This window comes from Salvia splendens, chromosome 10, assembly GCF_004379255.2.
Source record: "Salvia splendens isolate huo1 chromosome 10, SspV2, whole genome shotgun sequence".
Classification (NCBI taxonomy): domain Eukaryota; kingdom Viridiplantae; phylum Streptophyta; class Magnoliopsida; order Lamiales; family Lamiaceae; genus Salvia; species Salvia splendens.
Window position 1 is genome coordinate 9,912,924 of NC_056041.1, and position 15,061 is coordinate 9,927,984.

General features: G+C 36.8%; 1 pseudogene; it reads left to right on the forward strand.

Moving 5' to 3' along the window:
* The first annotated feature begins 1,804 nt into the window (after window positions 1–1,804).
* On the forward strand, window positions 1,805–11,450 carry LOC121750324 (annotated as a pseudogene).
* Window positions 11,451–15,061: the final 3,611 nt, after the last annotated feature.

Here is a 15,061-nt window from a genome sequence, read left to right on the forward strand (position 1 = left end):
AGGTTCACAAATTAAGTTTAGAAAACGGGGCGTTACATTTAGGCTATCCACAATGGCGCCTAGCGCACCGCCTAGCCGAGCACCGGCGCTAGGCGGTCGCTAGGCGAACCATTGCAGCCTCCGAAAACCGCCGAGCGGTTTTTCGGAATTAAAAATCGCCTAGCGCTAGGCGGTCTCCGGGCGCTGGGCGATGCGCTGGGCGATCCGCTCGGCGCCATTGCAGCGTCGGGATCGCCCAGCGGTTCCCGGCGGTGCCGGGTTTGGGATCCAATATGCAGATGATGCCGGGGTGGGCACCCAATATGCAGATGATGTCCGGGGGAGTACCGGCGACGCAGGGGACGCCGGGGGAGTACCTGCGATGCAGGGGACGCCGGGGGGAGTACCGGCGACGCAGGTGACGCGGGGGAACGTCTATCGCCCCAGTTTTGATTTCAGCACTGCTTCGTCGCACACATCGACCCCAACGGATGCGCAGTTCACGCCGAACGGTTTTGATGAATTTTCGTTGGCGGATTTGGGGTTTGATAGTCTCGGAGTTCCGGAAACTCCCGTTCAAACGGGGGGAGCAGTGCAGGGTAGTGGCGCCCCAAAGAAGAAGGGCAAGGGAAAGAAGGTCGGGGAGTCGTCGCAGTCGGGTGGGGATGACCCCACGGCACGGAGAAGGTGGACGGACGAGGAGAACGTTGCCCTGTCAAGGGCGTGGGTGAGTGTTTGCGACGATCCTCTTGTTTCTAATAACCAGAGGATCGTCGACATGTGGGGCAAGGTAGTAGCAGCCTACCAGCGATTTTGCCCGGAGGGGAGGCCACACAACGGGGAGGATTGCCGGAAGGCGTGGAACTGAATCAGGGCTGCCGTCTCCCGATTTTCGGGTTTGTACGCCAACGCCCTCCGCATGCAGAGTAGTGGCCAAACGGAGGACGACTGCAGGAGGATAGCGGAGAAAGCCTTCCCCCAGCCCGGGTTGTATAAGGACTTCACATATTGGAACTGCTATCTTGTGCTGAACGACTCTGAGAAGTTCCGAGTAGGTGTCGATGCTGGCTGGCCGAAACGGCAACGATTGAACTATACCGGGGATTTCAGCGGCAGCAGCGGTGGTTCCCACGACCTCCCCGAGACGGACCAGGTGCTCCCCACCCCTCGTTCGTTCGGACGCCGACCTCGCCCTGTTGGGCAAAAGCGGGCGCAACGGGCGGCGAGAGGGGCCGCCGGGGGTTCCCAGGAAGTCCAGTCGGCATCCCCCTTTGACCGCCAGTCTACAGAGGATCTCAAGTACTTCCCTCGTCAACAAACGCGCCAGATGATGGTGAAGACGTTAGCCGAATGGCGAGCGGCGACGGACCCCCAGGAGAAGAGATTTCTCTTCACATTGCTCGAGAGCATAAATGACGATCTGCGTGGAGGCGGCAGCGGCGGTGGCAGCGGAGGCGGCGGTGACAGTGGCGACGGATCCGGCGGTGACGGTGGCGACGGCGACGGCGACGACGGAATCGAGGGAGCCACCGAGTGATTTTTTTTAAGTAATGTACTTTTTTAATGTAATTTTTATTATTAATGTACTTTTTTAAAATTTTAGTACTTTTTTTAATTTATTGTACTTTTTAAATTTTTTATATTTTTTTTAAAGTGAAATAGTATTATTTTTTCCCGTATATGTCTCGTAAATTAAAATTCCGTATATTGTGTTATTTAGTGATGTGGCTATTGATGTGGCTGGGCTATTTATGATATGGCTGGGCTATGGCTGGGCTATTTCTGATGTGACAGGAGGATTTTTAATATTGATGACGTGGTAGGAGGAGTTTGTGGCTGGGCTATTGCTGGGCTATTGCCACTGTGGATACCCTTATTAATCGTTACACCACGTCGGCAATTTCAATTCAGCAGGCAGCTCCATTGTCATTCTCTCTCTCTACAGTCTTCACAGCTACGACCCCTGCGGATCTCGATTCTCGGCAATGGCCTCAAGCCCAGCACTCGACAAGGTCGGAGGAGACGCTAGTGTGGCGGCGGAGTCAGGCTCCGAGGAGAAATCTCCACCGGCTAAAAATTCCGTGAAGCAGAACGGCTACGACACCACTATCAGAAGCCACAGCTCCGGCAGCGGCGACAGGTTTGAGTATTCCGGCTGGGTTTTTCATCTCGGTGTGAATAAAGTTGGGCGCGAGTATTGCCACTTCCGCTTTCTCACAATACGCGGCAAGTACTTGGAGATGTACAAACGCGATCCTCATGAGAATCCCGGCACTGTATGTTCCTCTCTCCGCGTTTCAGTTTCCGTGTGGTTTTTGAGGCGTTTTATTGAAATTTATGTTTTATTTTGAGCTGTGAGTATGATAGTATGGATGATCAATTGATCACTGAATTCTAGAGTTACGTTTTCTTAATTGAGTGTCACATACTTAGATTGGACTATGGGGTAGGCTTCCTTCTTCTCATCTTTGTAGTAATGATTGGTTTAATGGTTACGCTGGGTGTGTGTTGTCGATACTGATCTTGGAGTCACGCATCAATTGGTTACTGTTTTTTAAACGTTTTGATCAATATTATTTTCTGTTCGGTTATGCTTTTCGGTTTCTAGTTTATTCAATTGAGTTACTAAATTGTCTAAAGAAAAAGAGAGGCATGTCGTAGTATGAAGACGCCACTCTTAAATCTTTCATGCACTTCTTAGCATTGAGTGTGCTTATAGTTAGCCACTCTTTGATTAAGTGTGCTATAATTGGCACTCGTAAATCTTTCATGCACTTCTTAGCATTGAGCATGTTTTGTAATATTGGCCAAACTAGTTAACTAGGGGAGGGGGGAATGAAGATGCTCGTTTTTTCCCAAAAAATGGAATCACAAAAAGAGTACTAACTTAACTCAACTCGAGTTAGTCCACCTCATATTTGGATTGGAGCCATATATTTTCTTATCCCACATTGATCTAGGTGGACTTTCTCCAAAACTGAATCTACAAAGGATGAAATCCTTGCATATTCTTGTGTTGATAATTCTTAAATACCACTCCTTATTACGATGTATGCATCATGTCTCTGATGATTCACCCACAACTTATATGGAATAGATGAAATTAATTTCTGGAAGAAAAGTAATTTGATATCCAACAACTATGCCTATACATTTGTGTCAGAAACCTATTCGAAGGGGTGTCATAGGCCACACACTTATGGTAGAGGAATTGGGTCGACGGAAGGTGAACAATGTTGTAAGTCCTCTGCAATTTTCTTTCAATCTTCTTACATTTCAATTATAATTCTCAGAATTTTATATTTTGACTGTCTTGTGTCCTCGCATTTTATTATCCTTGTATTAGCGTATTATTCAAGTTACCCGTAACTTATATTGCTTAACAAAGATAAAGTTTGGTTTCTCTCTGAAATTTTTTTGCTCATTTTGTAGGATATGTATGCGCTAAGGTTCTACAATCGTTTGGACGAAGCCAAAAAGGGTGAAGTAAGTGATAAAATCATTATATGTGATCTTCTGATAGACTGTCCTTGTATGTGATTTCACTTGCGTTCAATTTTGATGTAATGCTATCTTGATTTCTAATCGTATATTCAAGTCAAGGTAACTAACCTATCTATTACTCTCAGTTAACAATGCACTTAACAACTGTGTGAAATTGTAGTTTCTGTATCTATTTTATATTCATCTCTGAATATAATTAATGCGTTTTTATAAAAACCTGAACAATGTCTCTTACATAGCAAAAAGTTGTTCTGGCTTTTCCTCTGTTTGATATGACATTTCGTTATGATTGAAGTTACCCAAGTTGATTCTTTTTTGCTGCAGATTGCTTGTACTACAGCTGGTGATGCCCGAAAATGGATGGAAGCATTTGATCACGCTAAACAAGTGGTATAAGAGAATGTGACAAAATATGACATTTATTATTTGGTTTTCCAAATAAAATATGTTTTGAATTTTCTTTTCTTCATTTGTCATTGATAACCAGATTGGGTTAGTACTTTATGGTTACATTTGTTCAGATAAGAACCTTATGTTCTTTGTATTTGGCTGGAAGTGTGTATAAAGTTCTGTTGTTCTGATAAGAACCAGATTGGGTTAGTACTTTATGGTTACATTTGAGGTTCTGGTTTTTGTAAGTTGATCTCATAGTTGCATTTTGTGCATGTGACAGCCTTCGGCTCATTATTCAATAGTTACATTCTTTTTCTCTTCTATTGATGTTTGATTCTGCAAAGAAAAAAGAATGTAGAAAAAAGAATGTATCTCTTTGCTCCTTCCTTATGGTTATATTTTTTTTTCTGCTAATTGAAGGTGGCAGTCAAAGAGGGACTTTGTCTTTTCAAGGCAATGGTTTCGCGGACAAGATGGAAAATACAGTAAGTATCTGTAATCTGTATTCTGCTTCCCTTTGCCAATATTAAGAATTTTAAATCATTCAGTTTCTCATGTGTCTGTACATTAATAATCCATTTTGTGTCTTGGACAAAATACATATTTCTTAATGCTGATGTTTTGAGGATTTTTAGAATGTTGTAGATGTTCCTTCCTGAGAAAAGAGTTAATAATTTTGTCAAAATTACTAAATTATAATGTAGTAGTATATCAAATTGATTATTGTGAAATTCTTGATTTGGCATTTGAGTGGTGTGATTGTTAATCCTTTTATTATTTGATGGCATGCAATTCTCCTGTATTTGTATAGGGCTCACTGTTACATCATTTTAACAGAAAATATAATACCCGTGTCCCCAGCCCTTTGAGCTTTTCGTCTGTCCATTTATGCTAGATAGCTGAAACAGACTATATGTGTGTTTTCTTCTGCTTTACTGTTTGTGTTTGTGTAGTTTAAGATTTAGTAGTTCTGTTAAAATAAAATATTGTGGATTAGTAATTTTCTGATTGTGAAGCCTATAAAATGAATTGTTTCCTGATACAAATAGTAAGGTAAACATTCAGATCAAGTTTCTAGAATGAGGTCTAAAACTGACGGTTCTTGTGATTGACAATATGATGTACATTTATTGGTGCAGCAATCCTGCAGTTTCCTTCTATACACAAGAACCGGCCTCCAAGATCTGGCTACGAGCGCACAAAAATTAACCGTAAGAAAAATTTTCTGCTGAACAGAAGCATTTTGTTTGAATTTGCATTTCCCACGTTGACTTGAAGTACAATGTTAAGAAGTTCGTAAAGCGTCAATAGTTTTTTTGGGTCTGAAAAAATTACAGTAACATTATTTTAAAAAAAATTGCTATTAATTTTTTATTAAAAGTTTCTCTTGAGGAGATATTCTGTACGTTTAAATCCAATTTACTCTCACCATCGTATAATCTGCCTTTACAAGCACATTCATTGGCCTAAATCCTTTCTTGGCTTATCCTCATGGGTTTTAGCATACATGAATTACATATTCTATTATTAGTTTATGTATTTCGTACATTCTCATTGTTCTTCTTGGCATAATGCTGTTCAAGTATTTTGTTGCTCACCGGTATTTTATATTTTAAGTTTTTAAAACGTAGATAATTCTTGACTCTTTTCTCTTGCCTTTTTCCATGTAGCTTCCACATGGGAGATGAGTGATTTAAGCACATCTTCCTCGGCAAATGGTGCGAGATGTCTCATCACACAAACACTAGAAATAAACCCCAAAGGTTGGTTCAAGTGGAGGAATAAGCACTGTCCGAAGTTTGAAAAGACTGTTCCTTATGCGTTACTAAGTCAAGTATCAGGTTTGTAATACTTTGAAGTCTAATCTACAAAGCTAGGAAGTATCTATTTGCCAAATGGGCAAGAAACAATGTGCTTAAACATTAATGAAGCATTCCTTTTATTCATAATAGTGCATAAACAAAAAATCGTGATATCTAACTATCAAAGTTTAAATTTATTAATCAATTGACGTCGTTTAGTGTCTATCTTTGATTCTTTATAGGGTTTTTTCTTTTTTTGTTCTAGAATAGAACTTAGATTCCGGGTTTGTGCTGACTTTTTTTTATTCCGCCTTTGGGAGAGACGCATGAGGGACATGCGTCGTTAATTTTTTATTTTTTTTCTTTATTTTTTTTGAAAGACGCATAAGCGTCATGCGTCACAGGCAAAGACACATAAGCGTCATGCGTCATGCGTCTTTCATTTTTTATTTTTATTTTTATTTTATTTTACTATTAAAAATAAATAAAATAAAAAAAATAAAAAAATGAAAGACGCATGACGCTTATGCGTCTTTGCCTTATGCGTCTCTCAAAAAAAATAAAGAAAAAAAATAAAAAAATTAACGACGCATGTCCCTCATGCGTCTCTATGAAAGACGCATCTCCGTCATGCGTTTCATTAAAAGGAGACGCATGAGGGTCATGCGTCTCTCCCAAAGGCGGAATAAAAAAAAAGTCCAGTACACTCGAGGAATGTTATCTGTGGTCTAGAACAAAAAAAGAAAAAACCCATTCTTTATATGCTTATTTTGGGAAAAACTATTGCTTTCCCTTAATTATGAAAACTTTGATCAGTTGTATTTTTTATTTCTAGCTCTATGATGTTATCCTAAACAAGTAAGCATAAATTCACATGCTATTAACATAATGATATATGGAGAAGTTTCCTTCAGTGAAATTCGATCAGAGTAAGAAATTAACCTGTCTAGATTTTTCATGAGAAATAGCATTATCATTATAATAGAACCTTTTCACTTGAACTTTAATGTATTTACTCTTTTTTTTAAGAATTCTTAGTTAGCTTATTTGAGGCTTCAGAATTCGTTTTAATTATAGCATTGTTTCTGCTAGGTATTATTACTCTTATTTTTTTATCTACTTAGAAGCTATGTTTCTTTGCTTCTGTGCTTCATGTTACTTCACTTAGGGTATGACATGACTGATAGTGACAGATGCAACACTGCTCAGCTGCTATTCACTTGATTTTTATAGATTGTACTCCCTCCGTCCCACAAGAGTATGCACTCTTTCCTTTTTAGTCCGTCCCACAAGAGTATGCACTTTCTAATTTTGGAAACTCTTTTCTCTCTAATGAGGTGGGACCCATTCTCACTTACAATACTTTAATTACTTTCTACCTCTCCCTTACTTTACCAATTGTGCATTAAAGTGCTCAATCAAAAGTGCATACTCTTATAGGACGGAGGGAGTATAACAGTTAACAGTTTGCCTTTTTGTCGTCATAAAATGTACTAATGGTCTCCAAACTGCTGAATAGAGCCTTGTACTTAACTGTGGCAGGCTATTGTTTTCTAAGCACATAATATGCGTATTCATGTTTCTTTTTCCTTTTCCTCAAGTGATTTGGGTGTCAAGTAATTCCTTTTTCTGTAATGTTATCATGATTTGTTTAGGTCTAAAGGAATATATTGGTGCAAACCCAGCACTTGGATCAGTGTTCTCCACCACAATAGTTCATTCCAAATCATCTGATCTTTCTGGATCCAACAGTGAATTTGAGGATGCAGAAGGAGCGGATGAGTTCTATGATGCAACTGATGATTCATCCTCTGATGACGACGACAATGAGAACGACAACAAAGAAGAAGTCAATAAGGTTTAGTTTGTTCAAAGGCAGTAAAAACTCGATGTCGCTCTCATAAACTTCACAAATTCTTTGTTTTTTTTGTTTTATGTCAGGACATGAAGACTAAACTGAGGAACATATCCTGGGCCATAGCAGGTCTATCAGCAAAAAGGGCTTCAGGTGTTTTTTCTACACGAAATCTCATTGGCGATCTACTACTTTTATCTAATATGTTACCACCATTAATAGGTTATTATGTAATAGTCATTCACATTATTCCGCAAACTATTAATTTGATCATCTGGTACAGTGCAAGAATCAAGTGTGTTGAATACACATGTATCTCCGATTAATCTCGATTCAGATGAGTTTCATGGGACCATGAGGAGAGAGAAGGATGAACTTGACAAGAATTGCTGGTCATCTCCTGATGGTTCTGGATTCATGATCAGGGGGAAGGCATACTTGAAAGATGGCATGAAGGTAGACACTTATTACAAGGACAGCTTCTGGTAGCGTTTTCCTTTTCCACAGTTTAAACCTAATATCTGTTTCATGGTTATTTTTTTTATCCATACTCGTTCAATAATGATGGCCGTTTCATTTTTCAAATGTTTTTGTTGCCCTGACGCCCTTCAGGTGAAAGGGGGAGAACCTCTTCTCAAGCTAGTAGCAGTTGACTGGTTCAAGGTGGAAAATTGTGCCTCAAAAGTTGCATTGCATCCTAAAAGCCTGGCTCTGGTAATGCTTAGCGTATGAGGTCACAAAAGCCTCAAAATGTGTCGATTCATAGTTAAATGTAACACTTTCCAGTAAATCTTTGTTGTCTATATGAATATTGTGTCAAGTCAGCTATTTCCCATTTGAAGAAGCTGTTAGTCCTAAAGATGAGTGCTGTGTATTGAAACTATGGGGTTTAAGTAACATGATCTGATAAACACAATCCTCTGAATCAACCCTGGTGAGAAATCTTATGAGAGAGAGAGACAGATGGAGGGTATAATCATCTGTTCCAAAAAAGTACATTCTATGAGAAAGAGATTTTCTGATTCTTCAACTGTTCAAAAAAAAGTTTTATTATTCTATTTATTAGAAATGAGCCACTCACCCCTTAAAAGCCATTATAAGGGGAGGGTTATCCATACTTATATAGATGAGCTAGGATCATCATCAAGTCGATATGGGACAAGATTTAAAAGTTTTAACACGCCACCTCACGTGTGGGCCGGAATGACACATCGGACTTCCATCACGTGGGTAGGCAAGAGAAGAGATAAAGAGATAAAATCCATCATCGACTTGGGCCCGCTCTGATACCATATTAGAAATGGGCCACTCACCCCTTAAAAGGCCTTTATAAGGGGGAGGGTTATCCATACTTATAGATGAGCTAGGATCATCACCAAGTCGATGTGAGACAAGATTTTAAGAGTTTTAACACTATTAATAATAATGAGAGCACTTCTTCATCTGGCACACTAATAGCATGCCATAGTTAAATTCTCAAAGCATGTAGGATCTTAATAGTTATAAGTTATAACACATGAATTTTAAAATGTAAGAGATAATTTCTGCCCCCCCCCCCTCTTCCGAGACGTCTAAAAGTGGACCGTTTCTCAATTTGAATATTTTTCCCTAAATACCCCTGTTAAAACCTATAAAGTTTTGTGTAATAACGTCACTGTCCGGTGTATTTAAAGGTTATAGCATGAAAGTAAACATAACTTTCACAAAAGTGTGTTAGGACAAACTAGAATAAGAGGGTTCAGGTCCACTGTGGCACGGCCTTTAAAAAATTTATGTTTATTTGCCCATTAAAAAGAGGGTTTAGGAATAATGATGTCCATTTTATGGTTTTCTTTTGTTGTATCTGTACTCTCTTATCATATCACAGTGCCAATATTGGAGTCTTTGCCAGGAAGTTACTGGTTTAATGAAGTGCTATGTTTCTCTCTATTTGGTCTGATGTCATGGTGGAGTGTTATTCTTCTCTCTGTTTGCTCTGATGTCATGAAGTCTTGTCGTTTCTTTCAGTTTGCTCTTCCAGTGATCATAATATTGCTTTATGTCCCTTAGTATAACATTTTTCTTCTTTTTTTACAAAAAAATAAATTTGTCTGATGTCATTACTAATTGCAGAGTGCGGCAGGGAAAAAGCTTCCATTCATCTTCATTATCAATCTTGAGGTGTGTCTATCTGGCTACTGTAGCCTCCCCTTTCAAAGTTCTCCGTATTAGTTTTTTAGTTGTATATTCATCTGGGAGGTTATACGTAATGTTCTCAACAAGTTTTTCTTTTTCTTTTTTTTTTTACTTTGTTTTGGTTTTAATGTCTAGAAACAAGAATTCATATGCTTAAAAAGGGCCAACTTACCAAGAGAACGACTATTTTTTGCATAAAGTTTAAATATGAAGTGATTTAACTTGATGGAAATCAGACAAAGTTATGTTTGACTACCTGATTAAATAATCAGCTCTGAAACGTGTGTATTTAGAGTTGAAGAAAGCATAAATATCTTTTTGTTCTTGGAATATTTAGTCCAGAGCTTTCAGACCAGGAAACTTTATAATGGTCTAACTTGGAGTATATTTTATTCTATCTTCCTTTTTCTAGGAATATTTGAATTCAGAGCATTTCAAATGAGAAATTTATGTTTTAACTGTATCAGGTGCCAGCTAGACCGAACTATAGTCTTGTTCTCTATTATGCTGCAGACAGGCCTGTAATCAAGAGCTCACTCTTGGGAAAAATTTATTGATGGCACTGACATTTATCGTGATTCAAGATTCAAACTTATTCCAAGCATTACTGAGGTAGCAATCTTTTCGTCTCTCAACTATAGGTAACTTCTATAGCTCTAAGCTCACAATTCTTATTGCTGTTAACCACAGGGGTACTGGATGGTAAAACGTGCTGTCGGAACAAAAGCTTGCATTCTTGGAAAAGCAGTCACGTGCAATTACCTTAGGCAAGACAACTTTCTCGAGGTTAGATCCTAGTTTTAATTGTTCCGCGAACAATTTGGCGTGTGGATCTCTTTGTAGATTTCTCTGCTTACGTTTTCTGTGTGGGTTCGCAATGAGTACTTCATTGAGAATGAATGCTTAAAATAATGCCTAAGGGGTGTAAACACATGGCATGCCTGTTGGAAAATAAACGTTTCCACTTTGATTTGTCTGACGTCAGTCTAGCATCCATGCACATTTATTCTTTTTAACTTCCCTTAGTATAGCTGGTGTAGATCTTTGGCTCTCTCACGGATTGGAGTATGAATTTATACTTTTTTGCTGCAGATTGATGTGGATATTGGTTCGTCGTCTGTAGCCAGGGGCGTAATCAGTCTCGTTCTTGGATATGTTACAAGCATTGTCGTTGATCTTGCCATAGTTATTGAGGTGTGTATACTTTTTCTTCACCTTATCCTGATGCTTTACCATTTCTACTAAATTAATATGCAGTTCAGTCAATAACAATGTTAGATGGTGTTCCTTCTGAGAAATGCAATCTAACTTCTAATCTCTAATCACCATAGTTTTTTTTCTTCTTCTGTACATTGAAGAGCTTTTGTCTGATAAATTTAGACATTGGGATTTTATTTATAACTGGCATATTATCCCCAGTTATTGCTTTTCTATTGAGAACATGCATATTAATTGTGACGTTTTCCCTATCATTCCAGGCAAAAGAAGAGGCAGAACTGCCCGAATTCATTCTTGGAACTGTTAGGCTAAACCGTGTACAGCTTGATACTGCTGTCGACTTAGATCAGTGATCGCTTAATGAATCCAATCTTTGTTGCCAACATGGTTCACTTGTTACAGCAGGACTGCTTATGAATGTATAGAGACAACCTCCAAAGTTTACATATTTTTTCATGAGACAGCACCATCTCTGTCTACTTTGATTTCAAACATTTGGTGCATAGTGCACATTTTATTTGGTATACGAGGTAATGTGAAGCTGATTTTGGTGTTCTTCTTCAAAGGTTTATTCATTAGTAGTATGCCAAGTCAGCGTGCGTGCACACACAGAGCAGGTCGATTTCACAATGATGTGGTCCATAAAGAAATTTTCTTTGATGGGCCAATGATTTGTAAAGAAAAGTGATTAGGTATTGTTTGATACTAATATAGAATTACAATCGAGGTTGCTTTTGAATTTGAATGGCATTGGAGTGTGGTTAGATTTGCATAATTTTTTATTTTTATTTAGGTGGGGGAAGATTGAATCCAGATTCATAACCTTGTCATTCACTCTTACAAAGACACCAAGTTTATTCTTAACAAGTATGTTTAACAATCGCAGCCAGTAGTATTCAAATAATCTTAACAATATTAAATAATATATTCGAATGATCATGTAAAATCTATTAATTAATATACATCTGTTAACCGTTAATTCGGGATTTATGGACCATTTTTCTGCCAGATAAACAGGATAACTTCAGTAGAATCCAATAATATTTGTTTTCATTAATAAATATTATCATACCAATCAAAATGAATTGGCTACATCGCAAACGATCTTCTTTTTCTGTTCTTTTTGACCAATTTGATTTGATCTAGAGACTATTTGTTCAATTATACTAGTACTTGTTTATTAATTTTAATGGAGTATATGTTAGTGGAGCAAGTAAAAAGTACATTTTGAGGTAATAATTGCATTAAAGAATTTAAATATTGCACTTAATTTGTCTACTATTTTGCTCTTTTTCCCTCGTCATTATTTCCACTAGCAATACTTTGGGTACTATTATTACCATTATCATACTATTGTTATTAAGGAAGATTATCAATTAATCTATGATTGACTGTTGATTTTCTTGCTTCATGATTGAGTATATGTCTCATTTGTTTCTGTGCCATTACTAAATTTCCTATATTAGCGGCACCTGTAAAGACCAATTTGCCCCACTATGTCTCCAATTTGGCAACTCTTATCTTCAACGGCACTCTACATTGTTGTATGGTTTATTTTTATTATTTTTTAATGTTATTTTCTTAAAAACACTTCATTTTTTTTTACTGTTTTAGATTTTTTAAATAATAAATCAATTGATTCAGTTTCACGCACGAACCTGATAATAATGGAACGACTACTATTTCTAAAATAAGATGAAACATAGAAATTCAGTTTCTTTGTTCCTTTGTCTATCGACATGAACATAAATAGTAGTGTTGGGTAATGGGTTGGGTACTTGGGTTGTTTTTTGTTTCTATTTTCTAACGTTACTAATTAATGAAGAAATGGAGCACAATGATTTAAACTATATGATGATTAATCAAAACGGATATGTTTATGGTATTACCCTTTTGACAGTAGTCAATAAAAAGGACTATTAACTCTTGCTTTTGGTTCGTTAAAAGTCGTGTCATCACTCCTTATTTGCGAGTGGATTTCGTTTTCAATTTTACAAATCCCGAATGCATGCACTGTAAAGTTTAATCTAAGTTTTCTACTACAGTTACCAGTGGCAGATACAGATGGGGAGCTTAAGAGCATCCACAACCGTGCTCTTGCCAGCGGCACGGTTGTGGGTCCGGTCCCACTTTTTCTGCCTGCTCTCTGACAAGAGCACAACACCCACAGCTATGCTCTTCCGCAAGGACGAACACAATTCAATTTAAAATTCAATTAAACAAAAACATTTCCATAATATGAAAATTCATTAAAAAAACCGAAATAACATTACAAATTATAAATATTTAAAAAGACATAATTAAAAGCCTAAAATTAAAAATTACATAATTAAAATCCTAAAAATTAAAAAAACCATTACTCGTTGCCGAATAATATTACAAATTATAAAAATAATAAAAATTACATAATTAAACTTCTAAAAAATAAAAATTACATAATTAGACTCCTAAAAATTTAAAATTACATAATTAAAATCCTAAAATTTGAGATTGAGAAAGTTGTTTGGTATAGTGTCATTTTTTTGTGTTTGAAATGAGAGTATTTATAGATGAAAGTATGAATTTTGGGGTAAAAATAATGAAAAAAATAAATTAAAAGTGTGCAAAAATTGGATATATTTTATTAGAAAGTGGGAAAATATTTTTTTTTATTAATTTTGAATTTTTCAGAATTTTTCGATTTTTTTAAAAAAATAATAAAAAATGATAAATCAACGGGCCAATCAGAGCATGCCACGTCGCCGCCCCGTGCTCTTGCCGCTGGCACGGCCATGCTCTTAGCTAAGAGCACGTTCGTGCCAGCGGCAAGAGCGCAGCGGCGGCGGAGCGCGTCCTTGCCAGCGGCACGGACGGACGAGCACACTCCCTCCACCGTTGGGAATGCTCTAAGCCCCCTCCCAAGAAGATTTTTTTTTTTTTATTACTTCATAATATTTGTAAATTTCCGAAACGCTATCTTCAGCCCTTCCCTTCCCAAATGAATGTTAATACAGTCTAGATTATCGAAAGTTGACTGATAAAAAGAGCTGAATTGATCTGAAAAAAATTTGCAGACGAAATACGAAAGCAATGGCTGCCGTGGCCGTGGGGTACTTGGGAAGAAGAAGAAGAAGACTCACTTATAAGGAGTATACTAATAATATAGAAGCTTTTCTAAAAGTTGAACTTTGAAAAATGTGCTACCAAATAAATTGCTACTAACTCTATCTCACGTTATTAGGAGTCCCATTTAATATAAATACGAGTTTTATGAAATATGAATAAAAAGTTGAAATGAGTTGAATAAGTTAGTTAACTATGAATACCACTTATATATATTAGTTTTATTATAAAATGTGAGAAATGTGAGTGGAATAAGTTGGTGGAATGTGAGACCTATTTTTTATTTATGGTAAAAAAGAAATGTGACTATTATTATGGGACAGACCAAAATAGCAAAATGTAACTCTTATCGTGGGACGAAGATAATAATTCAATAAACAAATATCCATTAATGATAAATAAATTTAACAATTCATTGCAACATCGTTTGAAATTACACTATAACGCCCAATTTTTTAAAATTTTATTTTATCAAACAATTTGATTTTTATTCATTTTTCATCTATAAATACAATTTTAAACAATCACAATTTGTTACCACAAGGTGAGCCGCTCAATTTGGAGAAGTTCTAAATTGGCACGCTTATGTTCGTGAATAACAATCTCATGGTCATCTCCTACAACATCTCATCAAATAAATTTAGTCATATATAGCTCATCCAAAGTATTTTAATTTCAAGTTAATATTATCTCTATTAATGTTATTTTAAACATTTAAATTACGATTTTCAAGATTTAATTAATATAAATTTATTTATTTATTTTCGCCTAATAGAAATATTCAATCGAAAAACATTTAAAACGAAGAAATAAAAATAAGTACCAGTATGAGTTTAAAGTTGTTGAGATATGTTTAGTGATTTAATATTTAAAAAAAAAATTAACTTCATATATCCTATATGAAGTAGGAAATTATAAAATATACAATTGATGTTAAGAGGAGTAGGAAATTATAAATAAACTCTTATAGCAAGGAGGAAATTACAGCTGAATAAACTCCTATAGCAAGGAGGAGATGTTAAGAGGAAATTAC